The sequence below is a fragment of the Ascidiella aspersa genome, chromosome 5, assembly GCF_963924565.1.
Source record: "Ascidiella aspersa chromosome 5, kaAscAspe10.2, whole genome shotgun sequence".
NCBI lineage: Eukaryota > Metazoa > Chordata > Ascidiacea > Phlebobranchia > Ascidiidae > Ascidiella > Ascidiella aspersa.
In genome coordinates this window covers 29,369,233-29,387,996 of record NC_139451.1, presented here as the reverse complement: position 1 = coordinate 29,387,996, position 18,764 = coordinate 29,369,233, and the positions used below count along the sequence as shown (strand labels likewise).

At 35.5% G+C, this 18,764-nt stretch overlaps 81 non-coding genes across 81 annotated transcripts; all 81 read left to right on the top strand.

Moving 5' to 3' along the window:
- The first annotated feature begins 309 nt into the window (after positions 1-309).
- On the top strand, positions 310-382 carry Trnar-ucg (transfer RNA arginine (anticodon UCG)). Its single transcript has one exon. It is a non-coding gene; the product is annotated as a tRNA-Arg (tRNA).
- Positions 383-481: 99 nt separating this feature from the next.
- Positions 482-554, top strand: Trnar-ucg (transfer RNA arginine (anticodon UCG)). The gene has a single exon. It is a non-coding gene; the product is annotated as a tRNA-Arg (tRNA).
- Positions 555-654: 100 nt separating this feature from the next.
- Trnar-ucg (transfer RNA arginine (anticodon UCG)) lies at positions 655-727 on the top strand. The gene has a single exon. It is a non-coding gene; the product is annotated as a tRNA-Arg (tRNA).
- Positions 728-826: 99 nt separating this feature from the next.
- Trnar-ucg (transfer RNA arginine (anticodon UCG)) lies at positions 827-899 on the top strand. Its single transcript has one exon. It is a non-coding gene; the product is annotated as a tRNA-Arg (tRNA).
- A 100-nt stretch (positions 900-999) lies between these two features.
- On the top strand, positions 1,000-1,072 carry Trnar-ucg (transfer RNA arginine (anticodon UCG)). The gene has a single exon. It is a non-coding gene; the product is annotated as a tRNA-Arg (tRNA).
- Positions 1,073-1,170: 98 nt separating this feature from the next.
- On the top strand, positions 1,171-1,243 carry Trnar-ucg (transfer RNA arginine (anticodon UCG)). Its single transcript has one exon. It is a non-coding gene; the product is annotated as a tRNA-Arg (tRNA).
- A 282-nt stretch (positions 1,244-1,525) lies between these two features.
- Trnar-ucg (transfer RNA arginine (anticodon UCG)) lies at positions 1,526-1,598 on the top strand. The gene has a single exon. It is a non-coding gene; the product is annotated as a tRNA-Arg (tRNA).
- Positions 1,599-1,697: 99 nt separating this feature from the next.
- On the top strand, positions 1,698-1,770 carry Trnar-ucg (transfer RNA arginine (anticodon UCG)). Its single transcript has one exon. It is a non-coding gene; the product is annotated as a tRNA-Arg (tRNA).
- Positions 1,771-1,870: 100 nt separating this feature from the next.
- Positions 1,871-1,943, top strand: Trnar-ucg (transfer RNA arginine (anticodon UCG)). Its single transcript has one exon. It is a non-coding gene; the product is annotated as a tRNA-Arg (tRNA).
- Positions 1,944-2,041: 98 nt separating this feature from the next.
- On the top strand, positions 2,042-2,114 carry Trnar-ucg (transfer RNA arginine (anticodon UCG)). Its single transcript has one exon. It is a non-coding gene; the product is annotated as a tRNA-Arg (tRNA).
- Positions 2,115-2,556: 442 nt separating this feature from the next.
- Trnar-ucg (transfer RNA arginine (anticodon UCG)) lies at positions 2,557-2,629 on the top strand. Its single transcript has one exon. It is a non-coding gene; the product is annotated as a tRNA-Arg (tRNA).
- Positions 2,630-2,728: 99 nt separating this feature from the next.
- Trnar-ucg (transfer RNA arginine (anticodon UCG)) lies at positions 2,729-2,801 on the top strand. Its single transcript has one exon. It is a non-coding gene; the product is annotated as a tRNA-Arg (tRNA).
- Positions 2,802-2,899: 98 nt separating this feature from the next.
- Positions 2,900-2,972, top strand: Trnar-ucg (transfer RNA arginine (anticodon UCG)). Its single transcript has one exon. It is a non-coding gene; the product is annotated as a tRNA-Arg (tRNA).
- Positions 2,973-3,071: 99 nt separating this feature from the next.
- On the top strand, positions 3,072-3,144 carry Trnar-ucg (transfer RNA arginine (anticodon UCG)). The gene has a single exon. It is a non-coding gene; the product is annotated as a tRNA-Arg (tRNA).
- Positions 3,145-3,242: 98 nt separating this feature from the next.
- Positions 3,243-3,315, top strand: Trnar-ucg (transfer RNA arginine (anticodon UCG)). The gene has a single exon. It is a non-coding gene; the product is annotated as a tRNA-Arg (tRNA).
- A 99-nt stretch (positions 3,316-3,414) lies between these two features.
- Trnar-ucg (transfer RNA arginine (anticodon UCG)) lies at positions 3,415-3,487 on the top strand. Its single transcript has one exon. It is a non-coding gene; the product is annotated as a tRNA-Arg (tRNA).
- A 110-nt stretch (positions 3,488-3,597) lies between these two features.
- Positions 3,598-3,670, top strand: Trnar-ucg (transfer RNA arginine (anticodon UCG)). Its single transcript has one exon. It is a non-coding gene; the product is annotated as a tRNA-Arg (tRNA).
- Positions 3,671-3,770: 100 nt separating this feature from the next.
- Trnar-ucg (transfer RNA arginine (anticodon UCG)) lies at positions 3,771-3,843 on the top strand. The gene has a single exon. It is a non-coding gene; the product is annotated as a tRNA-Arg (tRNA).
- A 100-nt stretch (positions 3,844-3,943) lies between these two features.
- Trnar-ucg (transfer RNA arginine (anticodon UCG)) lies at positions 3,944-4,016 on the top strand. Its single transcript has one exon. It is a non-coding gene; the product is annotated as a tRNA-Arg (tRNA).
- Positions 4,017-4,115: 99 nt separating this feature from the next.
- Trnar-ucg (transfer RNA arginine (anticodon UCG)) lies at positions 4,116-4,188 on the top strand. Its single transcript has one exon. It is a non-coding gene; the product is annotated as a tRNA-Arg (tRNA).
- A 99-nt stretch (positions 4,189-4,287) lies between these two features.
- Positions 4,288-4,360, top strand: Trnar-ucg (transfer RNA arginine (anticodon UCG)). The gene has a single exon. It is a non-coding gene; the product is annotated as a tRNA-Arg (tRNA).
- A 110-nt stretch (positions 4,361-4,470) lies between these two features.
- On the top strand, positions 4,471-4,543 carry Trnap-ugg (transfer RNA proline (anticodon UGG)). Its single transcript has one exon. It is a non-coding gene; the product is annotated as a tRNA-Pro (tRNA).
- Positions 4,544-4,642: 99 nt separating this feature from the next.
- On the top strand, positions 4,643-4,715 carry Trnar-ucg (transfer RNA arginine (anticodon UCG)). The gene has a single exon. It is a non-coding gene; the product is annotated as a tRNA-Arg (tRNA).
- Positions 4,716-4,813: 98 nt separating this feature from the next.
- Positions 4,814-4,886, top strand: Trnar-ucg (transfer RNA arginine (anticodon UCG)). Its single transcript has one exon. It is a non-coding gene; the product is annotated as a tRNA-Arg (tRNA).
- Positions 4,887-5,341: 455 nt separating this feature from the next.
- On the top strand, positions 5,342-5,414 carry Trnar-ucg (transfer RNA arginine (anticodon UCG)). Its single transcript has one exon. It is a non-coding gene; the product is annotated as a tRNA-Arg (tRNA).
- Positions 5,415-5,513: 99 nt separating this feature from the next.
- Positions 5,514-5,586, top strand: Trnar-ucg (transfer RNA arginine (anticodon UCG)). Its single transcript has one exon. It is a non-coding gene; the product is annotated as a tRNA-Arg (tRNA).
- A 99-nt stretch (positions 5,587-5,685) lies between these two features.
- Trnar-ucg (transfer RNA arginine (anticodon UCG)) lies at positions 5,686-5,758 on the top strand. Its single transcript has one exon. It is a non-coding gene; the product is annotated as a tRNA-Arg (tRNA).
- Positions 5,759-5,857: 99 nt separating this feature from the next.
- Trnar-ucg (transfer RNA arginine (anticodon UCG)) lies at positions 5,858-5,930 on the top strand. The gene has a single exon. It is a non-coding gene; the product is annotated as a tRNA-Arg (tRNA).
- A 99-nt stretch (positions 5,931-6,029) lies between these two features.
- Positions 6,030-6,102, top strand: Trnar-ucg (transfer RNA arginine (anticodon UCG)). Its single transcript has one exon. It is a non-coding gene; the product is annotated as a tRNA-Arg (tRNA).
- A 166-nt stretch (positions 6,103-6,268) lies between these two features.
- Positions 6,269-6,341, top strand: Trnar-ucg (transfer RNA arginine (anticodon UCG)). Its single transcript has one exon. It is a non-coding gene; the product is annotated as a tRNA-Arg (tRNA).
- Positions 6,342-6,507: 166 nt separating this feature from the next.
- Positions 6,508-6,580, top strand: Trnar-ucg (transfer RNA arginine (anticodon UCG)). The gene has a single exon. It is a non-coding gene; the product is annotated as a tRNA-Arg (tRNA).
- A 99-nt stretch (positions 6,581-6,679) lies between these two features.
- Positions 6,680-6,752, top strand: Trnar-ucg (transfer RNA arginine (anticodon UCG)). The gene has a single exon. It is a non-coding gene; the product is annotated as a tRNA-Arg (tRNA).
- Positions 6,753-6,851: 99 nt separating this feature from the next.
- On the top strand, positions 6,852-6,924 carry Trnar-ucg (transfer RNA arginine (anticodon UCG)). Its single transcript has one exon. It is a non-coding gene; the product is annotated as a tRNA-Arg (tRNA).
- A 418-nt stretch (positions 6,925-7,342) lies between these two features.
- Trnar-ucg (transfer RNA arginine (anticodon UCG)) lies at positions 7,343-7,415 on the top strand. The gene has a single exon. It is a non-coding gene; the product is annotated as a tRNA-Arg (tRNA).
- Positions 7,416-7,859: 444 nt separating this feature from the next.
- On the top strand, positions 7,860-7,932 carry Trnar-ucg (transfer RNA arginine (anticodon UCG)). The gene has a single exon. It is a non-coding gene; the product is annotated as a tRNA-Arg (tRNA).
- Positions 7,933-8,031: 99 nt separating this feature from the next.
- On the top strand, positions 8,032-8,104 carry Trnar-ucg (transfer RNA arginine (anticodon UCG)). Its single transcript has one exon. It is a non-coding gene; the product is annotated as a tRNA-Arg (tRNA).
- Positions 8,105-8,202: 98 nt separating this feature from the next.
- On the top strand, positions 8,203-8,275 carry Trnar-ucg (transfer RNA arginine (anticodon UCG)). Its single transcript has one exon. It is a non-coding gene; the product is annotated as a tRNA-Arg (tRNA).
- A 99-nt stretch (positions 8,276-8,374) lies between these two features.
- On the top strand, positions 8,375-8,447 carry Trnar-ucg (transfer RNA arginine (anticodon UCG)). Its single transcript has one exon. It is a non-coding gene; the product is annotated as a tRNA-Arg (tRNA).
- A 110-nt stretch (positions 8,448-8,557) lies between these two features.
- Positions 8,558-8,630, top strand: Trnar-ucg (transfer RNA arginine (anticodon UCG)). Its single transcript has one exon. It is a non-coding gene; the product is annotated as a tRNA-Arg (tRNA).
- Positions 8,631-8,729: 99 nt separating this feature from the next.
- On the top strand, positions 8,730-8,802 carry Trnar-ucg (transfer RNA arginine (anticodon UCG)). Its single transcript has one exon. It is a non-coding gene; the product is annotated as a tRNA-Arg (tRNA).
- Positions 8,803-9,073: 271 nt separating this feature from the next.
- Trnar-ucg (transfer RNA arginine (anticodon UCG)) lies at positions 9,074-9,146 on the top strand. The gene has a single exon. It is a non-coding gene; the product is annotated as a tRNA-Arg (tRNA).
- A 99-nt stretch (positions 9,147-9,245) lies between these two features.
- On the top strand, positions 9,246-9,318 carry Trnar-ucg (transfer RNA arginine (anticodon UCG)). Its single transcript has one exon. It is a non-coding gene; the product is annotated as a tRNA-Arg (tRNA).
- A 99-nt stretch (positions 9,319-9,417) lies between these two features.
- On the top strand, positions 9,418-9,490 carry Trnar-ucg (transfer RNA arginine (anticodon UCG)). Its single transcript has one exon. It is a non-coding gene; the product is annotated as a tRNA-Arg (tRNA).
- Positions 9,491-9,909: 419 nt separating this feature from the next.
- Positions 9,910-9,982, top strand: Trnar-ucg (transfer RNA arginine (anticodon UCG)). Its single transcript has one exon. It is a non-coding gene; the product is annotated as a tRNA-Arg (tRNA).
- Positions 9,983-10,081: 99 nt separating this feature from the next.
- On the top strand, positions 10,082-10,154 carry Trnar-ucg (transfer RNA arginine (anticodon UCG)). The gene has a single exon. It is a non-coding gene; the product is annotated as a tRNA-Arg (tRNA).
- Positions 10,155-10,253: 99 nt separating this feature from the next.
- On the top strand, positions 10,254-10,326 carry Trnar-ucg (transfer RNA arginine (anticodon UCG)). The gene has a single exon. It is a non-coding gene; the product is annotated as a tRNA-Arg (tRNA).
- A 100-nt stretch (positions 10,327-10,426) lies between these two features.
- Positions 10,427-10,499, top strand: Trnar-ucg (transfer RNA arginine (anticodon UCG)). Its single transcript has one exon. It is a non-coding gene; the product is annotated as a tRNA-Arg (tRNA).
- A 99-nt stretch (positions 10,500-10,598) lies between these two features.
- On the top strand, positions 10,599-10,671 carry Trnar-ucg (transfer RNA arginine (anticodon UCG)). The gene has a single exon. It is a non-coding gene; the product is annotated as a tRNA-Arg (tRNA).
- Positions 10,672-10,943: 272 nt separating this feature from the next.
- Trnar-ucg (transfer RNA arginine (anticodon UCG)) lies at positions 10,944-11,016 on the top strand. Its single transcript has one exon. It is a non-coding gene; the product is annotated as a tRNA-Arg (tRNA).
- A 282-nt stretch (positions 11,017-11,298) lies between these two features.
- Positions 11,299-11,371, top strand: Trnar-ucg (transfer RNA arginine (anticodon UCG)). The gene has a single exon. It is a non-coding gene; the product is annotated as a tRNA-Arg (tRNA).
- Positions 11,372-11,470: 99 nt separating this feature from the next.
- On the top strand, positions 11,471-11,543 carry Trnar-ucg (transfer RNA arginine (anticodon UCG)). Its single transcript has one exon. It is a non-coding gene; the product is annotated as a tRNA-Arg (tRNA).
- A 455-nt stretch (positions 11,544-11,998) lies between these two features.
- On the top strand, positions 11,999-12,071 carry Trnar-ucg (transfer RNA arginine (anticodon UCG)). Its single transcript has one exon. It is a non-coding gene; the product is annotated as a tRNA-Arg (tRNA).
- A 99-nt stretch (positions 12,072-12,170) lies between these two features.
- Trnar-ucg (transfer RNA arginine (anticodon UCG)) lies at positions 12,171-12,243 on the top strand. Its single transcript has one exon. It is a non-coding gene; the product is annotated as a tRNA-Arg (tRNA).
- Positions 12,244-12,342: 99 nt separating this feature from the next.
- On the top strand, positions 12,343-12,415 carry Trnar-ucg (transfer RNA arginine (anticodon UCG)). Its single transcript has one exon. It is a non-coding gene; the product is annotated as a tRNA-Arg (tRNA).
- A 110-nt stretch (positions 12,416-12,525) lies between these two features.
- Positions 12,526-12,598, top strand: Trnar-ucg (transfer RNA arginine (anticodon UCG)). The gene has a single exon. It is a non-coding gene; the product is annotated as a tRNA-Arg (tRNA).
- Positions 12,599-12,865: 267 nt separating this feature from the next.
- On the top strand, positions 12,866-12,938 carry Trnar-ucg (transfer RNA arginine (anticodon UCG)). The gene has a single exon. It is a non-coding gene; the product is annotated as a tRNA-Arg (tRNA).
- A 177-nt stretch (positions 12,939-13,115) lies between these two features.
- Trnar-ucg (transfer RNA arginine (anticodon UCG)) lies at positions 13,116-13,188 on the top strand. The gene has a single exon. It is a non-coding gene; the product is annotated as a tRNA-Arg (tRNA).
- Positions 13,189-13,287: 99 nt separating this feature from the next.
- On the top strand, positions 13,288-13,360 carry Trnar-ucg (transfer RNA arginine (anticodon UCG)). Its single transcript has one exon. It is a non-coding gene; the product is annotated as a tRNA-Arg (tRNA).
- Positions 13,361-13,459: 99 nt separating this feature from the next.
- Positions 13,460-13,532, top strand: Trnar-ucg (transfer RNA arginine (anticodon UCG)). Its single transcript has one exon. It is a non-coding gene; the product is annotated as a tRNA-Arg (tRNA).
- A 99-nt stretch (positions 13,533-13,631) lies between these two features.
- Trnar-ucg (transfer RNA arginine (anticodon UCG)) lies at positions 13,632-13,704 on the top strand. The gene has a single exon. It is a non-coding gene; the product is annotated as a tRNA-Arg (tRNA).
- A 110-nt stretch (positions 13,705-13,814) lies between these two features.
- On the top strand, positions 13,815-13,887 carry Trnar-ucg (transfer RNA arginine (anticodon UCG)). The gene has a single exon. It is a non-coding gene; the product is annotated as a tRNA-Arg (tRNA).
- A 100-nt stretch (positions 13,888-13,987) lies between these two features.
- Positions 13,988-14,060, top strand: Trnar-ucg (transfer RNA arginine (anticodon UCG)). The gene has a single exon. It is a non-coding gene; the product is annotated as a tRNA-Arg (tRNA).
- Positions 14,061-14,154: 94 nt separating this feature from the next.
- On the top strand, positions 14,155-14,227 carry Trnar-ucg (transfer RNA arginine (anticodon UCG)). The gene has a single exon. It is a non-coding gene; the product is annotated as a tRNA-Arg (tRNA).
- A 100-nt stretch (positions 14,228-14,327) lies between these two features.
- Positions 14,328-14,400, top strand: Trnar-ucg (transfer RNA arginine (anticodon UCG)). Its single transcript has one exon. It is a non-coding gene; the product is annotated as a tRNA-Arg (tRNA).
- A 99-nt stretch (positions 14,401-14,499) lies between these two features.
- Positions 14,500-14,572, top strand: Trnar-ucg (transfer RNA arginine (anticodon UCG)). Its single transcript has one exon. It is a non-coding gene; the product is annotated as a tRNA-Arg (tRNA).
- Positions 14,573-14,671: 99 nt separating this feature from the next.
- Trnar-ucg (transfer RNA arginine (anticodon UCG)) lies at positions 14,672-14,744 on the top strand. The gene has a single exon. It is a non-coding gene; the product is annotated as a tRNA-Arg (tRNA).
- A 110-nt stretch (positions 14,745-14,854) lies between these two features.
- Positions 14,855-14,927, top strand: Trnar-ucg (transfer RNA arginine (anticodon UCG)). The gene has a single exon. It is a non-coding gene; the product is annotated as a tRNA-Arg (tRNA).
- A 100-nt stretch (positions 14,928-15,027) lies between these two features.
- Trnar-ucg (transfer RNA arginine (anticodon UCG)) lies at positions 15,028-15,100 on the top strand. The gene has a single exon. It is a non-coding gene; the product is annotated as a tRNA-Arg (tRNA).
- A 99-nt stretch (positions 15,101-15,199) lies between these two features.
- Trnar-ucg (transfer RNA arginine (anticodon UCG)) lies at positions 15,200-15,272 on the top strand. Its single transcript has one exon. It is a non-coding gene; the product is annotated as a tRNA-Arg (tRNA).
- A 99-nt stretch (positions 15,273-15,371) lies between these two features.
- On the top strand, positions 15,372-15,444 carry Trnar-ucg (transfer RNA arginine (anticodon UCG)). Its single transcript has one exon. It is a non-coding gene; the product is annotated as a tRNA-Arg (tRNA).
- A 282-nt stretch (positions 15,445-15,726) lies between these two features.
- Trnar-ucg (transfer RNA arginine (anticodon UCG)) lies at positions 15,727-15,799 on the top strand. Its single transcript has one exon. It is a non-coding gene; the product is annotated as a tRNA-Arg (tRNA).
- A 100-nt stretch (positions 15,800-15,899) lies between these two features.
- Positions 15,900-15,972, top strand: Trnar-ucg (transfer RNA arginine (anticodon UCG)). The gene has a single exon. It is a non-coding gene; the product is annotated as a tRNA-Arg (tRNA).
- Positions 15,973-16,071: 99 nt separating this feature from the next.
- On the top strand, positions 16,072-16,144 carry Trnar-ucg (transfer RNA arginine (anticodon UCG)). The gene has a single exon. It is a non-coding gene; the product is annotated as a tRNA-Arg (tRNA).
- Positions 16,145-16,242: 98 nt separating this feature from the next.
- Positions 16,243-16,315, top strand: Trnar-ucg (transfer RNA arginine (anticodon UCG)). Its single transcript has one exon. It is a non-coding gene; the product is annotated as a tRNA-Arg (tRNA).
- Positions 16,316-16,425: 110 nt separating this feature from the next.
- On the top strand, positions 16,426-16,498 carry Trnar-ucg (transfer RNA arginine (anticodon UCG)). Its single transcript has one exon. It is a non-coding gene; the product is annotated as a tRNA-Arg (tRNA).
- A 282-nt stretch (positions 16,499-16,780) lies between these two features.
- Trnar-ucg (transfer RNA arginine (anticodon UCG)) lies at positions 16,781-16,853 on the top strand. The gene has a single exon. It is a non-coding gene; the product is annotated as a tRNA-Arg (tRNA).
- A 442-nt stretch (positions 16,854-17,295) lies between these two features.
- Trnar-ucg (transfer RNA arginine (anticodon UCG)) lies at positions 17,296-17,368 on the top strand. Its single transcript has one exon. It is a non-coding gene; the product is annotated as a tRNA-Arg (tRNA).
- A 443-nt stretch (positions 17,369-17,811) lies between these two features.
- Positions 17,812-17,884, top strand: Trnar-ucg (transfer RNA arginine (anticodon UCG)). Its single transcript has one exon. It is a non-coding gene; the product is annotated as a tRNA-Arg (tRNA).
- Positions 17,885-18,155: 271 nt separating this feature from the next.
- On the top strand, positions 18,156-18,228 carry Trnar-ucg (transfer RNA arginine (anticodon UCG)). The gene has a single exon. It is a non-coding gene; the product is annotated as a tRNA-Arg (tRNA).
- A 98-nt stretch (positions 18,229-18,326) lies between these two features.
- Positions 18,327-18,399, top strand: Trnar-ucg (transfer RNA arginine (anticodon UCG)). The gene has a single exon. It is a non-coding gene; the product is annotated as a tRNA-Arg (tRNA).
- A 100-nt stretch (positions 18,400-18,499) lies between these two features.
- On the top strand, positions 18,500-18,572 carry Trnar-ucg (transfer RNA arginine (anticodon UCG)). Its single transcript has one exon. It is a non-coding gene; the product is annotated as a tRNA-Arg (tRNA).
- The last annotated feature ends 192 nt before the right edge of the window (positions 18,573-18,764 follow it).

The window sequence follows — 18,764 nt, the reverse complement described above, 5'->3', positions numbered from 1 at the left end:
TTATAATTAATTAAAAAATTAAAAAAATGGCCGTTTATTAAAGTTACAATTGCATCGGCCGCATGGCCTAATGGATAAGGCGTCTGACTTCGAATCAGAAGATTGAGGGTTCGAGTCCCCCTGTAAGGGTTCGAGTCCCCCCGCATGGCCTAATGGATAAGGCGTCTGACTTCGAATCAGAAGATTGAGGGTTCGAGTCCCCCTGTGGTCAATTTTAAATTAGTTTGACGAAAAAAAACAACTTTTTCCGACTTTACAATTTATTAAAAAAATTTAAAAATGTCCGTTCATTAAAGTTACAATTGCATCGGCCGCATGGCCTAATGGATAAGGCGTCTGATTTCGAATCAGAAGATTGAGGGTTCGAGTCCCCCTGTGGTCACTTTTAAATTAGTTTGACGAAAACAAAACAACTTTTTTCCACTTTATAATTGATTGAAAAAATTTAAAAATTTCCGTTCATTAAAGTTACAATGGCATCGGCCGCATGGCCTAATGGAAAAGGCATCTGACTTCGAATCAGAAGATTTAGGGTTCGAGTCCCCCTGTGGTCACTTTTAAATTAGTTTGAATAAAACGTAACAACCTTTTTCTCAATTAATAATTAATTAAAAAATTTAAAAAATGTCCGTTTATTAAAGTTACAATTGCATCGGCCGCATGGCCTAATGAATAAGGCGTCTGACTTCGAATCAGAAGATTGAGGGTTCGAGTCCCCCTGTGGTCACTTTTAAATTAGTTTGACGAAAACATCACAACTTTTTCCAATTTTGTAATTGATTAAAAATTTTTTAAAATATCCGTTTATTAAAGTTACAATTGCATCGGCCGCATGGCCTAATGGATAAGGCGTCTGACTTCGAATCAGAAGATTGAGGGTTCGAGTCCCCCTGTGGTCACTTTTAAATTAGTTTGAATAAAACGTAACAACCTTTTTCTCAATTAATAATTAATTAAAAAAATTAAAAAAGGGCCGTTTATTAAAGTTACAATTGCATCGGCCGCATGGCCTAATGGATAAGACGTCTGACTTCGAATCAGAAGATTGAGGGTTCGAGTCCCCCTGTGGTCTCATTTAAATTAGTTTGAATAAAACATAACAACTTTTTACGACTTTACAATTAATTAATAAATTCAAAAATGTCCGTTCATTAAAGTTACAATCCCATCGGCCGCATGGCCTAATGGATAAGGCGTCTGACTTCGAATCAGAAGATTGAGGGTTCGAGTCCCCCTGTGGTCACTTTTAAATTAGTTTGACGAAAATGTAACAACTTTTTCCGACGTTATAATTAATTAAAAACAATTAAAAATGTCCGTTCATTAAAGTTACAATTGCATCGGCCCAATGGCTTAATGGATAAGTCGTCTGACTTCGAATCAGAAGATTGGGGGTTCGAGTCCCCCTGTGGTCACTTTAAAAATAGTTTGACGACAACAAAACAACTTTTTCCGACTTTATAATTTTTTTATAATTAATTAAAAAATTTAAAAAATGTCCGTTTATTAAAGTTACAATTGCATCGGCCGCATGGCCTAATGGATAAGGCGTCTGACTTCGAATCAGAAGATTGAGGGTTCGAGTCCCCCTGTGGTCAATTTTAAATTAGTTTGACGAAAACATCACAACTTTTTCCAATTTTGTAATTGATTAAAAATTTTTTAAAATATCCGTTTATTAAAGTTACAATTGCATCGGCCGCATGGCCTAATGGATAAGGCGTCTGACTTCGAATCAGAAGATTGAGGGTTCGAGTCCCCCTGTGGTCACTTTTAAATAAGTTTGAATAAAACGTAACAACCTTTTTCTCAATTAATAATTAATTAAAAAATTTAAAAAATGTCCGTTTATTAATGTTACAAGTGCATCGGCCGCATGGCCTAATGGATAAGGCGTCTGACTTCGAATCAGAAGATTGAGGGTTCCAGTCCCCCTGTGGTCTCATTTAAATTAGTTTGAATAAAACATAACAACTTTTTACGACTTTACAATTCATTAATAAATTCAAAAATGTCCGTTAATTAAAGTTACAATCCCATCGGCAGCATGGCCAAATGGATAAGGCGTCTGACTTCGAATCAGAAGATTGGGGGTTCGAGTCCCCCTGTGGTCACTTTTAGACTAGTTTGGCGAAAACAAAACAACTTTTTCCGACTTTACAATTGATTAAAAAAATTTAAAAATGTCCGTTCATTAAAGTTAGAATTGCATCGGCCGCATGGCCTAATAGATAAGGCGTCTGACTTCGAATCAGAAGATTTAGGATTCGAGTCCCCCTGTGGTCACTTTTAAATTAGTTTGGCGAAAACAAAACAACTTTTTCCGACTTTACAATTGATTAAAAAACTTTAAAAATGTCCGTTCATTAAAGTTAGAATTGCATCGGCCGCATGGCCTAATAGATAAGGCGTCTGACTTCGAATCAGAAGATTTAGGATTCGAGTCCCCCTGTGGTCACTTTAAAAATAGTTTGACGAAAACAAAACAACTTTTTCCGACTTTACAATTAATTAATAAATTTAAAAATGTCCGTTCATTAAAGTTACAATCCCATCGGCCGCATCGCCTAATGGATAAGGCGTCTGACTTCGAATCAGAAGATTGAGGGTTCGAGTCCCCCTGTGGTCACTTTTAAATTAGTTTGACGAAAATGTAACAACTTTTTCCGACCTTATAATTAATTAAAAACAATTAAAAATGTCCATTTATTAATTTTACAATTGCATCGGCCGCATGGCCTAATGGATAAGGCGTCTGACTTCGAATCAGAAGATTGAGGGTTCGAGTCCCCCTGTGGTCACTTTTAAATTAGTTTGAATAAAACATAACAACTTTTTACGACTTTACAATTAATTAATTAATTTAAAAATGTCCGTTCATTATAGTTACAATTGCATCGGCCGCATGGCCTAATGGATAAGGCGTCTGACTTCGAATCAGAAGATTGAGGGTTCGACTCCCCCTGTGGTCACTTTTAAATTAGTTTGAATAAAACGTAACAACCTTTTTCTCAATTAATAATTAATTAAAAAATTAAAAAATGTCCGTTTATTAAAGTTACAATTGCATCGGCCGCATGGCCTAATGGATAAGGCGTCTGACTTCGAATCAGAAGATTGAGGGTTCGAGTTCCCCTGTGGTCACTTTTAAATTAGTTTGACGAAAACAAAACAACTTTTTCCGACTTTACAATTGATTAAAAAAATTTTAAATGTCCGTTCATTAAAGTTACAATTGCATCGGCCGCATGGCCTAATGGATAAGGCGTCTGACTTCGAATCAGAAGATTGAGGGTTCGAGTCCCCCTGTGGTCACTTTTAAATTAGTTTGACGAAAACAAAACAACTTTTTTCGACTTTACAATTGATTAAAAAAATTAAAAAATTTCCATTCATTAAAGTTACAATTGCATCGGCCGCATGGCCTAATGGATAAGGCGTCTGACTTCGAATCAGAAGATTTAGGGTTCGAGTCCCCCTGTGGTCACATTAAAAATAGTTTGACGAAAACAAAACAACTTTTTCCGACTTTTTAATTTTTTTATAATTAATTAAAAAATTTAAAAAATGTCCGTTTATTAAAGTTACAATTGCATCGGCCGCATGGCCTAATGGATAAGGCGTCTGACTTCGAATCAGAAGATTGAGGGTTCGAGTCCCATTGTGGTCACTTTTAAATTAGTTTGACTAAAACGTAACAACCTTTTTCTCAATTAATAATTAATTAAAAAATTTAAAATATGTCCGTTTATTAATGTTACAATTGCATCGGCCGCATGGCCTAATGGATAAAGCGTCTGACTTCGAATCAGAAGATTGAGGGTTCGAGTCCCCCTGTGGTCACTTTTAAATTAGTTTGAATAAAACGTAACAACCTTTTTCTCAATTAATAATTAATTAAAAAATTTAAAAAATGTCCGTTTACTAAAGTTACAATTGCATCGGCCGCATGGCCTAATGGATAAGGCGTCTGACTTCGAATCAGAAGATTGAGGGTTCGAGTCCCCCTGTGGTCACTTTTAAATTAGTTTGACGAAAACAAAACAACTTTTTCCGACTTTACTATTGATTAAAAAAATTTAAAAATGTCCGTTCATTAAAGTTACAATTGCATCGGCCGCATGGCCTAATGGATAAGGCGTCTGACTTCGAATCAGACGATTGAGGGTTCGAGTCCCCCTGTGGTCACTTTTAAATTAGTTTGACGAAAACAAAACAACTTTTATCCACTTTATAATTGATTGAAAAAATTTAAAAATTTCCGTTCATTGAAGTTACAATTGCATCGGCCGCATGGCCTAATGGATAAGGCGTCTGACTTCGAATCAGAAGATTTAGGGTTCGAGTCCCCCTGTGGTCACTTTAAAAATAGTTTGACGACAACAAAACAACTTTTTCCGACTTTATAATTTTTTTATAATTAATTAAAAAATTTAAAAAATGTCCGTTTATTAAAGTTACAATTGCCTCGGCCGCATGGCCTAATGGATAAGGCGTCTGACTTGGAATCAGAAGATTGAGGGTTCGAGTCCCCCTGTGGTCACTTTTAAATTAGTTTGAATAAAACGTAACAACCTTTTTCTCAATTAATAATTAATTAAAAAATTTAAAAATTTCCGTTCATTAAAGTTACAATTGCATCGGCCGCATGGCCTAATGGATAAGGCGTCTGACTTCGAATCAGAAGATTGAGGGTTCGAGTCCCCCTGTGGTCTCATTTAAATTAGTTTGAATAAAACATAACAACTTTTTACGACTTTACAATTAATTAATAAATTCAAAAATGTCCGTTCATTAAAGATACAATCCCATCGGCCGCATGGCCTAATGGATAAGACGTCTGACTTCGAATCAGAAGATTGAGGGTTCGAGTCCCCCTGTGGTCACTTTTAAATTAGTTTGACTAAAATGTAACAACTTTTTCCGACGTTATAATTAATTAAAAACAATTAAAAATGTCGGTTCATTAAAGTTACAATTGCATCGGCCCAATGGCCTAATGGATAAGTTGTCTGACTTCGAATCAGAAGATTGGGGGTTCGAGTCCCCCTGTGGTCACTTTTAAAATATTTTGACGAAAACATAACAACTTTTTCCGACTTTATAATTTTTTTATAATTTATTAAAAAAAATTTAAAATATCCGTTTATTAAAGTTACAATTGCATCGGCCCAATGGCCTAATGGATAAGGCGTCTGACTTCGAATCAGAATATTGAGGGTTCGAGTCCCCCGGTGGTCACTTTTAAATTAGTTTTAATAAAACGTAACAAGCTTTTTCTCAATTAATAATTAAATAAAAAATTTAAAAAATGTCCGTTTATTAAAGTTACAATTGCATCGGCCGCATGGCCTAATGGATAAGGCATCTGACTTCGAATCAGAAGATTGAAGGTTCGAGCCCCCCTGTGGTCACTTTTAAATTAGTTTGACGAAAACAAATCAACTTTTTCCGACTTTATAATTGATTAAAAAAATTTAAAAATTTCCGTTCATTAAAGTTACAATTGCATCGGCCGCATGGCCTAATGGATAAGGCGTCTGACTTCGAATCAGAAGATTGAGGGTTCGAGTCCCCCTGTGGTCACTTTTAAATTAGTTTTAATAAAACCTAACAACCTTTTCTCAATTAATATTTAATTAAAAAATTTAAAAAATGTCCGTTTATTAAAGTTACAATTGCCTCGGCCGCATGGCCTAATGGATAAGGCGTCTGACTTCGAATCAGAAGATTGAGGGTTCGAGCCTCCCTGTGGTCACTTTTAAATTAGTTTGACGAAAACAAAACAACTTTTTCCGAATTTATAATTGATTAAAAAAATTAAAAAATTTCCGTTCATTAAAGTTACAATTGCATCGGCCGCATGGCCTAATGGATAAGGCGTCTGACTTCGAATCAGAATATTGAGGGTTCGAGTCCCCCTGTGGTCACTTTTAAATTAGTTTGAATAAAACATAAAAACTTTTTCCGATTTTATAATTGATTAAAAAATTTAAAAAATGTCCGTTCATTGAAGTTACAGTTGCATCGGCCGCATGGCCTAATGGATAAGGCGTCTGACTTCGAATCAGAAGATTGAGGGTTCGAGTCCCCCTGTGGTCACTTTTAAATTAGTTTGATGAAAACATAACAAATCAGACGATTGAGGGTTCGAGTCCCCCTGTGGTCACTTTTAAATTAGTTTGAATAAAACATAAAAACTTTTTCCGATTTTATAATTGATTAAAAAATTTAAAAAATGTCCGTTCATTGAAGTTACAGTTGCATCGGCCGCATGGCCTAATGGATAAGGCGTCTGACTTCGAATCAGAAGATTGAGGGTTCGAGTCCCCCTGTGGTCACTTTTAAATTAGTTTGATGAAAACATAACAAATCAGACGATTGAGGGTTCGAGTCCCCCTGTGGTCACTTTTAAATTAGTTTGAATAAAACATAAAAACTTTTTCCGATTTTATAATTGATTAAAAAATTTAAAAAATGTCCGTTCATTAAAGTTGCAATTGCATTGGCCGCATGGCCTAATGGATATGGCGTCTGACTTCGATTCAGAAGATTGAGGGTTCGAGTCCCCCTGTGGTCACTTTTAAATTAGTTTGATGAAAACATAACAACTTTTTCCGACTTTATAATTGATTAAAAAATTAAAAAAATGGCCGTTTATTAAAGTTACAATTGTATCGGCCGCATGGCCTAATGGATAAGGCGTCTGACTTCGAATCAGAAGATTGAGGGTTCGAGTCCCCCTGTGGTCACTTTTAAATTAGTTTAAATAAAACATAACAACTTTTACCGACTTTATAATTAATTAAAAAATTAAAAAAATGGCCGTTTATTAAAGTTACAATTGCATCGGCCGCATGGCCTAATGGATAAGGCGTCTGACTTCGAATCAGAAGATTGAGGGTTCGAGTCCCCCTGTGGTCACTTTTAAATTAGTTTGGTGAAAACATAACAAATCAGACGATTGAGGGTTCGAGTCCCCCTGTGGTCACTTTTAAATTAGTTTGATGAAAACATAACAACTTTTACCGACTTTATAATTAATTAAAAAATTAAAAAAATGGCCGTTTATTAAAGTTACAATTGCATCGGCCGCATGGCCTAATGGATAAGGCGTCTGACTTCGAATCAGAAGACTGAGGGTTCGAGTCCCCCTGTAAGGGTTCGAGTCCCCCCGCATGGCCTAATGGATAAGGCGTCTGATTTCGAATCAGAAGATTGAGGGTTCGAGTCCCCCTGTGGTCAATTTTAAATTAGTTTGACGAAAAAAAACAACTTTTTCCGACTTTACAATTGATTAAAAAAATTTAAAACGTCCGTTCATTAAAGTTACAATTGCATCGGCCGCATGGCCTAATGGATAAGGCGTCTGACTTCGAATCAGAAGATTGAGGGTTCGAGTCCCCCTGTGGTCACTTTTAAATTAGTTTGACGAAAACAAAACAACTTTTTTCCACTTTATAATTGATTGAAAAAATTTAAAAATTTCCGTTCATTAAAGTTACAATGGCATCGGCCGCATGGCCTAATGGATAAGGCATCTGACTTCGAATCAGAAGATTTAGTGTTCGAGTCCCCCTGTGGTCACTTTAAAAATAGTTTGACGAAAACAAAACAACTTTTTCCGAATTTATAATTGATTAAAAAAATTTAAAAATTTCCGTTCATTAAAGTTACAATTGCATCGGCCGCATGGCCTAATGGATAAGGCGTCTGACTTCGAATCAGAAGATTGAGGGTTCGACTCCCCCTGTGTTCACTTTTAAATTAGTTTGAATAAAACGTAACAACCTTTTTCTCAATTAATAATTAATTAAAAAATTTAAAAAATGTCCGTTTATTAAAGTTACAATTGCATCGGCCGCATGGCCTAATGGATAAGGCGTCTGACTTCGAATCAGAAGATTGAGGGTTCGAGTCCCCCTGTTGTCAGTTTTAAATTAGTTTGACGAAAACAAAACAACTTTTTCCGACTTTACAATTGATTAAAAAAATTTAAAAATGTCCGTTCATTAAAGTTACAATTTCATCGGCCGCATGGCCTAATGCATAAGGCGTCTGACTTCGAATCAGAAGATTGAGGGTTCGAGTCCCCCTGTGGTCACTTTTAAATTAGTTTGACGAAAACAAAACAACTTTTTCCGAATTTATAATTAATTAATAAATTTAAAAATGTCCGTTCATTAAAGTTACAATCCCATCGGCCGCATGGCCTAATGGATAAGGCGTCTGACTTCGAATCAGAAGATTGAGGGTTCGAGTCCCCCTGTGGTCACTTTTAAATTAGTTTGACGAAAACAAAACAACTTTTTTCCACTTTATAATTGATTGAAAAAATTTAAAAATTTCCGTTCATTAAAGTTACAATTGCATCGGCCGCATGGCCTAATGGATAAGGCGTCTGACTTCGAATCAGAAGATTGAGGGTTCGAGTCCCCCTGTGGTCACTTTAAAAATAGTTTGACGAAAACAAAACAACTTTTTCCGACTTTATAATTTTTTTATAATTAATTAAAAACCTTAAAAAATGTCCGTTTATTAAAGTTACAATTGCATCGGCCGCATGGCCTAATGGATAAGGCGTCTGACTTCGAATCAGAAGATTGAGGGTTCGAGTCCCCCTGTGGTCACTTTTAAATTAGTTTGACGAAAACATCACAACTTTTTCCAATTTTGTAATTGATTAAAAATTTTTAAAAATATCCGTTTATTAAAGTTACAATTGCATCGGCCGCATGGCCTAATGGATAAGGCGTCTGACTTCGAATCAGAAGATTGAGGGTTCGAGTCCCCCTGTGGTCACTTTTAAATTAGTTTGAATAAAACGTAACAACGTTTTTCTCAATTAATAATTAATTAAAAAAATTAAAAAAGGGCCGTTTATTAAAGTTACAATTGCATCGGCCGCATGGCCTAATGGATAAGACGTCTGACTTCGAATCAGAAGATTGAGGGTTCGAGTCCACCTGTGATCTCATTTAAATTAGTTTGAATAAAACATAAAAACTTTTTACGACTTTACAATTAATTAATAAATTCAAAAATGTCCGTTCATTAAAGTTACAATCCCATCGGCCGCATGGCCTAATGGATAAGGCGTCTGACTTCGAATCAGAAGATTGAGGGTTCGAGTCCCCCTGTGGACACTTTTAAATTAGTTTGATGAAAACATAACAACTTTTTCCGACTTTATAATTGATTAAAAAATTTAAAAAATGGCCGTTTATTAAAGTTACAATTGTATCGGCCGCATGGCCTAATGGATAAGGCGTCTGACTTCGAATCAGAAGATTGAGGGTTCGAGTCCCCCTGTGGTCACTTTTAAATTAGTTTAAATAAAACATAACAACTTTTACCGACTTTATAATTAATTAAAAAATTAAAAAAATGGCCGTTTATTAAAGTTACAATTGCATCGGCCGCATGGCCTAATGGATAAGGCGTCTGACTTCGAATCAGAAGATTGAGGGTTCGAGTCCCCCTGTGGTCACTTTTAAATTAGTTTGGTGAAAATATAACAAATCAGACGATTGAGGGTTCGAGTCCCCCTGTGGTCACTTTTAAATTAGTTTGATGAAAACATAACAACTTTTACCGACTTTATAATTAATTAAAAAATTAAAAAAATGGCCGTTTATTAAAGTTACAATTGCATCGGCCGCATGGCCTAATGGATAAGGCGTCTGACTTCGAATCAGAAGATTGAGGGTTCGAGTCCCCCTGTAAGGGTTCGAGTCCCCCCGCATGGCCTAATGGATAAGGCGTCTGACTTCGAATCAGAAGATTGAGGGTTCGAGTCCCCCTGTGGTCAATTTTAAATTAGTTTGACGAAAAAAAACAACTTTTTCCGACTTTACAATTGATTAAAAAAATTTAAAAATGTCCGTTCATTAAAGTTACAATTGCATCGGCCGCGTGGCCTAATGGATAAGGCGTCTGACTTCGAATCAGAAGATTGAGGGTTCGAGTCCCCCTGTGGTCACTTTTAAATTAGTTTGACGAAAACAAAACAACTTTTTTCCACTTTATAATTGATTGAAAAAATTTAAAAATTTCCGTTCATTAAAGTTACAATGGCATCGGCCGCATGGCCTAATGGAAAAGGCATCTGACTTCGAATCAGAAGATTTAGGGTTCGAGTCCCCCTGTGGTCACTTTAAAAATAGTTTGACGAAAACAAAACAACTTTTTCCGAATTTATAATTGATTAAAAAAATTTAAAAATTTCCGTTCATTAAAGTTACAATTGCATCGGCCGCATGGCCTAATGGATAAGGCGTCTGACTTCGAATCAGAAGATTGAGGGTTCGACTCCCCCTGTGGTCACTTTTAAATTAGTTTGAATAAAACGTAACAACCTTTTTCTCAATTAATAATTAATTAAAAAATTTAAAAAATGTCCGTTTATTAAAGTTACAATTGCATCGGCCGCATGGCCTAATGGATAAGGCGTCTGACTTCGAATCAGAAGATTGAGGGTTCGAGTCCCCCTGTGGTCACTTTTAAATTAGTTTGACGAAAACATCACAACTTTTTCCAATTTTGTAATTGATTAAAAATTTTTTAAAATATCCGTTTATTAAAGTTACAATTGCATCGGCCGCATGGCCTAATGGATAAGGCGTCTGACTTCGAATCAGAAGATTGAGGGTTCGAGTCCCCCTGTGGTAACTTTTAAATTAGTTTGAATAAAACGTAACAACCTTTTTCTCAATTAATAATTAATTAAAAAAATTAAAAAAGGGCCGTTTATTAAAGTTACAATTGCATCGGCACATGGCCTAATGGATAAGACGTCTGACTTCGAATCAGAAGATTGAGGGTTCGAGTCCCCCCCTGTGGTCTCATTTAAATTAGTTTGAATAAAACATAACAACTTTTTACGACTTTACAATTAATTAATAAATTCAAAAATGTCCGTTCATTAAAGTTACAATCCCATCGGCCGCATGGCCTAATGGATAAGGCGTCTGACTTCGAATCAGAAGATTGAGGGTTCGAGTCCCCCTGTGGTCACTTTTAAATTAGTTTGACGAAAATGTAACAACTTTTTCCGACGTTATAATTAATTAAAAACAATTAAAAATGTCCGTTCATTAAAGTTACAATTGCATCGGCCCAATGGCTTAATGGATAAGTCGTCTGACTTCGAATCAGAAGATTGGGGGTTCGAGTCCCCCTGTGGTCACTTTAAAAATAGTTTGACGACAACAAAACAACTTTTTCCGACTTTATAATTTTTTTATAATTAATTAAAAAATTTAAAAAATGTCCGTTTATTAAAGTTACAATTGCATCGGCCGCATGGCCTAATGGATAAGGCGTCTGACTTCGAATCAGAAGATTGAGGGTTCGAGTCCCCCTGTGGTCAATTTTAAATTAGTTTGACGAAAACATCACAACTTTTTCTCAATTAATAATTAATTAAAAAATTTAAAAAATGTCCGTTTACTAAAGTTACAATTGCATCGGCCGCATGGCCTAATGGATAAGGCGTCTGACTTCGAATCAGAAGATTGAGGGTTCGAGTCCCCCTGTGGTCACTTTTAAATTAGTTTGACGAAAACAAAACAACTTTTTCCGACTTTACAATTGATTAAAAAAATTTAAAAATGTCCGTTCATTGAAGTTACAATTGCATCGGCCGCATGGCCTAATGGATAAGGCTTCTGACTTCGAATCAGAAGATTTAGGGTTCGAGTCCCCCTGTGGTCACTTTAAAAATAGTTTGACGACAACAAAACAACTTTTTCCGACTTTATAATTTTTTTATAATTAATTAAAAAATTTAAAAAATGTCCGTTTATTAAAGTTACAATTGCATCGGCCGCATGGTCTAATGGATAAGGCGTCTGACTTGGAATCAGAAGTTTGAGGGTTCGACTCCCCATGTGGTCACTTTTAAATTAGTTTGAATAAAACGTAACAACCTTTTTCTCAATTAATAATTAATTAAAAAATTTAAAAAATGTCCGTTTATTAAAGTTACAATTGCATCGGCCGCATGGCCTAATGGATAAGGCGTCTGACTTCGAATCAGAAGATTGAGGGTTCGAGTCCCCCTGTGGTCACTTTTAAATTAGTTTGACGAAAACAAAACAACTTTTTCCGACTTTACAATTGATTAAAAAAATTTAAAAATGTCCGTTCATTAAAGTTACAATTGCATCGGCCGCATGGCCTAATGGATAAGGCGTCTGACTTCGAATCAGAAGATTGAGGGTTCGAGTCCCCCTGTGGTCACTTTTAAATTAGTTTGACGAAAACAAAACAACTTTTTTCGACTTTACAATTGATTAAAAAAATTTAAAAATTTCCGTTCATTAAAGTTACAATTGCCTCGGCCGCATGGCCTAATGGATAAGGCGTCTGACTTCGAATCAGAAGATTTAGGGTTCGAGTCCCCCTGTGGTCACTTTAAAAATAGTTTGACGAAAACAAAACAACTTTTTCCGACTTTATAATTTTTTTATAATTAATTAAAAAATTTAAAAAATGTCCGTTTATTAAAGTTACAATTGCATCGGCCGCATGGCCTAATGGATAAGGCGTCTGACTTCGAATCAGAAGATTGAGGGTTCGAGTCCCCCTGTGGTCACTTTTAAATTAGTTTGAATAAAACGTAACAACCTTTTTCTCAATTAATAATTAATTAAAAAAATTTAAAAATGTTCGTTTATTAAAGTTACAATTGCATCGGCCTCATGGCCTAATGGATAAGGCGTCTGACTTCGAATCAGAAGATTGATGGTTCGAGTCCCCCTGTGGTCACTTTTAAATTAGTTTGACGAAAACAACTTTTTCCGACTTTACAATTGATTAAAAAAATTTAAAAATGTCCGTTCATTAAAGTTACAATTGCCTCGGCCGCATGGCCTAATGGATAAGGCGTCTGACTTCGAATCAGAAGATTGAGGGTTCGAGTCCCCCTGTGGTCACTTTTAAATTAGTTTGATGAAAACATAACAAATCAGACGATTGAGGGTTCGAGTCCCCCTGTGGTCACTTTAAAAATAGTTTGACGAAAACAAAACAACTTTTTCCGACTTTATAATTTTTTTATAATTAATTAAAAAATTTAAAAAATGTCCGTTTATTAAAGTTACAATTGCATCGGCCGCATGGCCTAATGGATAAGGCGTCTGACTTCGAATCAGAAGATTGAGGGTTCGAGTCCCCCTGTGGTCACTTTTAAATTAGTTTGACGAAAACAAAACAACTTTTTCCGACTTTACAATTGATTAAAAAAATTTAAAAATGTCCGTTCATTAAAGTTACAATTGCATCGGCCGCATGGCCTAATGGATAAGGCGTCTGACTTCGAATCAGAAGATTGAGGGTTCGAGTCCCCCTGTGGTCACTTTTAAATTAGTTTGACGAAAACAAAACAACTTTTTCCGACTTTACAATTGATTAAAAAAATTTAAAAATGTCCGTTCATTAAAGTTACAATTGCATCGGCCGCATGGCCTAATGGATAAGGCGTCTGACTTCGAATCAGAAGATTGAGGGTTCGAGTCCCCCTGTGGTCACTTTTAAATTAGTTTGACGAAAACAAAACAACTTTTTTCGACTTTACAATTGATTAAAAAAATTTAAAAATTTCTGTTCATTAAAGTTACAATTGCATCGGCCGCATGGCCTAATGGATAAGGCGTCTGACTTCGAATCAGAAGATTTAGGGTTCGAGTCCCCCTGTGGTCACTTTAAAAATAGTTTGACGAAAACAAAACAACTTTTTCCGACTTTATAATTTTTTTATAATTAATTAAAAAATTTAAAAAATGTCCGTTTATTAAAGTTACAATTGCATCGGCCGCATGGCCTAATGGATAAGGCGTCTGACTTCGAATCAGAAGATTGAGGGTTCGAGTCCCCCTGTGGTCACTTTTAAATTAGTTTGAATAAAACGTAACAACCTTTTTCTCAATTAATAATTAATTAAAAAATTTTAAAAATGTCCGTTTATTAAAGTTACAATTGCATCGGCCTCATGGCCTAATGGATAAGGCGTCTGACTTCGAATCAGAAGATTGAGGGTTCGAGTCCCCCTGTGGTCACTTTTAAATTAGTTTGACGAAAACAACTTTTTCCGACTTTACAATTGATTAAAAAAATTTAAAAATGTCCGTTCATTAAAGTTACAATTGCCTCGGCCGCATGGCCTAATGGATAAGGCGTCTGACTTCGAATCAGAAGATTGAGGGTTCGATTCCCCATGTGGTCACTTTTAAATTAGTTTGAATAAAACGTAACAACCTTTTTCTCAATTAATAATTAATTAAAAAATTTAAAAAATGTCCGTTTATTAAAGTTACAATTGCATCGGCCGCATGGCCTAATGGATAAGGCGTCTGACTTCGAATCAGAAGATTGAGGGTTCGAGTCCCCCTGTGGTCACTTTTAAATTAGTTTGACGAAAACAAAACAACTTTTTCCGACTTTACAATTGATTAAAAAAATTTAAAAATGTCCGTTCATTAAAGTTACAATTGCATCGGCCGCATGGCCTAATGGATAAGGCGTCTGACTTCGAATCAGAAGATTGAGGGTTCGAGTCCCCCTGTGGTCACTTTTAAATTAGTTTGACGAAAACAAAACAACTTTTTTCGACTTTACAATTGATTAAAAAAATTTAAAAATTTCCGTTCATTAAAGTTACAATTGCATCGGCCGCATGGCCTAATGGATAAGGCGTCTGACTTCGAATCAGAAGATTTAGGGTTCGAGTCCCCCTGTGGTCACTTTAAAAATAGTTTGACGAAAACAAAACAACTTTTTCCGACTTTATAATTTTTTTATAATTAATTAAAAAATTTAAAAAATGTCCGTTTATTAAAGTTACAATTGCATCGGCCGCATGGCCTAATGGATAAGGCGTCTGACTTCGAATCAGTAGATTGAGGGTTCGAGTCCCCCTGTGGTCACTTTTAAATTAGTTTGAATAAAACGTAACAACCTTTTTCTCAATTAATAATTAATTAAAAAATTTTAAAAATGTCCGTTTATTAAAGTTACAATTGCATCGGCCTCATGGCCTAATGGATAAGGCGTCTGACTTCGAATCAGAAGATTGAGGGTTCGAGTCCCCCTGTGGTCACTTTTAAATTAGTTTGACGAAAACAAAACAACTTTTTCCGACTTTACAATTGATTAAAAAAATTTAAAAATGTCCGTTCATTAAAGTTACAATTGCATCGGCCGCATGGCCTAATGGATAAGGCGTCTGACTTCGAATCAGAAGATTGAGGGTTCGAGTCCCCCTGTGGTCACTTTTAAATTAGTTTGACGAAAACAAAACAACTTTTTTCCACTTTATAATTGATTGAAAAAATTTAAAAATGTCCGTTCATTAAAGTTACAATTGCATCGGCCGCATGGCCTAATGGATAAGGCGTCTGACTTCGAATCAGAAGATTTAGGGTTCGAGTCCCCCTGTGGTCACTTTAAAATTAGTTTGACGACAACAAAACAACTTTTTTCGACTTTACAATTGATTAAAAAAATTTAAAAATTTCCGTTCATTAAAGTTACAATTGCATCGGCCGCATGGCCTAATGGATAAGGCGTCTGACTTCGAATCAGAAGATTTAGGGTTCGAGTCCCCCTATGGTCACTTTAAAAATAGTTTGACGAAAACAAAACAACTTTTTCCGACTTTATAATTTTTTTATAATTAATTAAAAAATTTAAAAAATGTCCGTTTATTAAAGTTACAATTGCATCGGCCGCATGGCCTACTGGATAAGGCGTCTGACTTCGAATCAGAAGATTGAGGGTTCGAGTCCCCCTGTGGTCACTTTTAAATTAGTTTGAATAAAACGTAACAACCTTTTTCTCAATTAATAATTAATTAAAAAATTTTAAAAATGTCCGTTTATTAAAGTTACAATTGCATCGGCCTCATGGCCTAATGGATAAGGCGTCTGACTTCGAATCAGAAGATTGAGGGTTCGAGTCCCCCTGTGGTCACTTTTAAATTAGTTTGACGAAAACAAAACAACTTTTTCCGACTTTACAATTGATTAAAAAAATTTAAAAATGTCCGTTCATTACAGTTACAATTGCATCGGCCGCATGGCCTAATGGATAAGGCGTCTGACTTCGAATCAGAAGATTGAGGGTTCGAGTCCCCCTGTGGTCACTTTTAAATTATTTGACGAAAACAAAACAACTTTTTTCCACTTTATAATTGATTGAAAAAATTTAAAAATGTCCGTTCATTAAAGTTACAATTGCATCGGCCGCATGGCCTAATGGATAAGGCGTCTGACTTCGAATCAGAAGATTTAGGGTTCGAGTCCCCCTGTGGTCACTTTAAAATTAGTTTGACGACAACAAAACAACTTTTTCCGACTTTATAATTTTTTTATAATTAATTAAAAAATTTAAAAAATGTCCGTTTATTAAAGTTACAATTGCATCGGCCGCATGGCCTAATGGATAAGGCGTCTGACTTCGAATCAGAAGATTGAGGGTTCGAGTCCCCCTGTGGTCACTTTTAAATTAGTTTGACGAAAACATCACAACTTTTTCCAATTTTGTAATTGATTAAAAATTTTTTAAAATATCCGTTTATTAAAGTTACAATTGCATCGGCCGCATGGCCTAATGGATAAGGCGCCTGACTTCGAATCAGAAGATTTAGGGTTCGAGTCCCCCTGTGGTCACTTTAAAAATAGTTTGACGACAACAAAACAACTTTTTCCGACTTTATAATTTTTTTATAATTAATTAAAAAATTTAAAAAATGTCCGTTTATTAAAGTTACAATTGCATCGGCCGCATGGCCTAATGGATAAGGCGTCTGACTTCGAATCAGAAGATTGAGGGTTCGAGTCCCCCTGTGGTCACTTTTAAATTAGTTTGACGAAAACATCACAACTTTTTCCAATTTTGTAATTGATTAAAAATTTTTTAAAATATCCGTTTATTAAAGTTACAATTGCATCGGCCGCATGGCCTAATGGATAAGGCGCCTGACTTCGAATCAGAAGATTGAGGGTTGAGTCCCCCTGTGGTCACTTTTAAATTAGTTTTAATAAAACGTAACAACCTTTTTCTCAATTAATAATTAATTAAAAAATTTAAAAAATGTCCGTTTATTAAAGTTACAATTGCATCTGCCGCATGGCCTAATGGATAAGCGTCTGACTTCGAATCAGAAGATTGAGGGTTCGAGCCCCCCTGTGGTCACTTTTAAATTAGTTTGACGAAAACAAAACAACTTTTTCCGACTTTATAATTGATTAAAAAAATTAAAAAATTTCCGTTCATTATATTTACAATTGCATCGGCCGCATGGCCTAATGGATAAGGCGTCTGACTTCGAATCAGAATATTGAGGGTTCGAGTCCCCCTGTGGTCACTTTTAAATTAGTTTGAATAAAACGTAACAACCTTTTTCTCAATTAATAATTAATTAAAAAATTTAAAAAATGTCCGTTTATTAGAGTTACAATTGCCTCGGCCGCATGGCCTAATGGATAAGGCATCTTACTTCGAATCAGAAGATTGAGGGTTCGAGTCCCCCTGTGGTCACTTTTAAATTAGTTTGACGAAAACAAAACAACTTTTTCCGACTTTACAATTGATTAAAAAAATTTAAAAATGTCCGTTCATTAAAGTTACAATTGCATCGGCCGCATGGCCTAATGGATAAGGCGTCTGACTTCGAATCAGAAGATTTAGGATTCGAGTCCCCCTGTGGTCAGTTTAAAAATAGTTTGACGAAAACAAAACAACTTTTTCCGACTTTACAATTAATTAATCAATTTAAAAATGTCCGTTCATTAAAGTTACAATCCCATCGGCCGCATGGCCTAATGGATAAGACGTCTGACTTCGAATCAGAAGATTGAGGGTTCGAGTCCCCCTGTGGTCACATTTAAATTAATTTGACGAAAATGTAACAACTTTTTCCGACGTTATAATTAATTAAAAACAATTAAAAATGTCCATTTAATAATTTTACAATTGCATCGGCCGCATGGCCTAATGGATAAGTCGTCTGACTTCGAATCAAAAGATTGAGGGTTCGAGTCCCCCTGTGGTCACTTTTAAATTAGTTTGACGAAAATGTCACAACTTTTTCCGACGTTATAATTAATTAAAAACAATTAAAAATGTCCGTTCATTAAAGTTACAATTGCATCGGCCGCATGGCCTAATGGATAAGGCGTCTGACTTCGAATCAGAAGATTGAGGGTTCGAGTCCCCCTGTGGTCACTTTTAAATTAGTTTGAATAAAACATAACAACTTTTTACGACTTTACAATTAATTAATAAATTTAAAAATGTCCGTTCATTAAAGTTACTATTGCATCGGCCGCATGGCCTAATGGATAAGGCGTCTGACTTCGAATCAGAAGATTGTGGGTTCGACTCCCCCTGTGGTCACTTTTAAATTAGTTTGAATAAAACGTAACAACCTTTTTCTCAATTAATAATTAATTAAAAAATTTAAAAAATATCCGTTTATTAAAGTTACAATTGCATCGGCCGCATGGCCTAATGGATAAGGCGTCTGACTTCGAATCAGAAGATTGAGGGTTCGAGTCCCCCTGTGGTCACTTTTAAATTAGTTTGACGAAAACAAAACAACTTTTTCCGACTTTACAATTGATTAAAAAAATTAAAAAATTTCCGTTCATTAAAGTTACAATTGCATCGGCCGCATGGCCTAATGGATAAGTCGTCTGACTTCGAATCAGAAGATTTAGGGTTCGAGTCTCCCTGTGGTCACTTTAAAAATAGTTTGACGA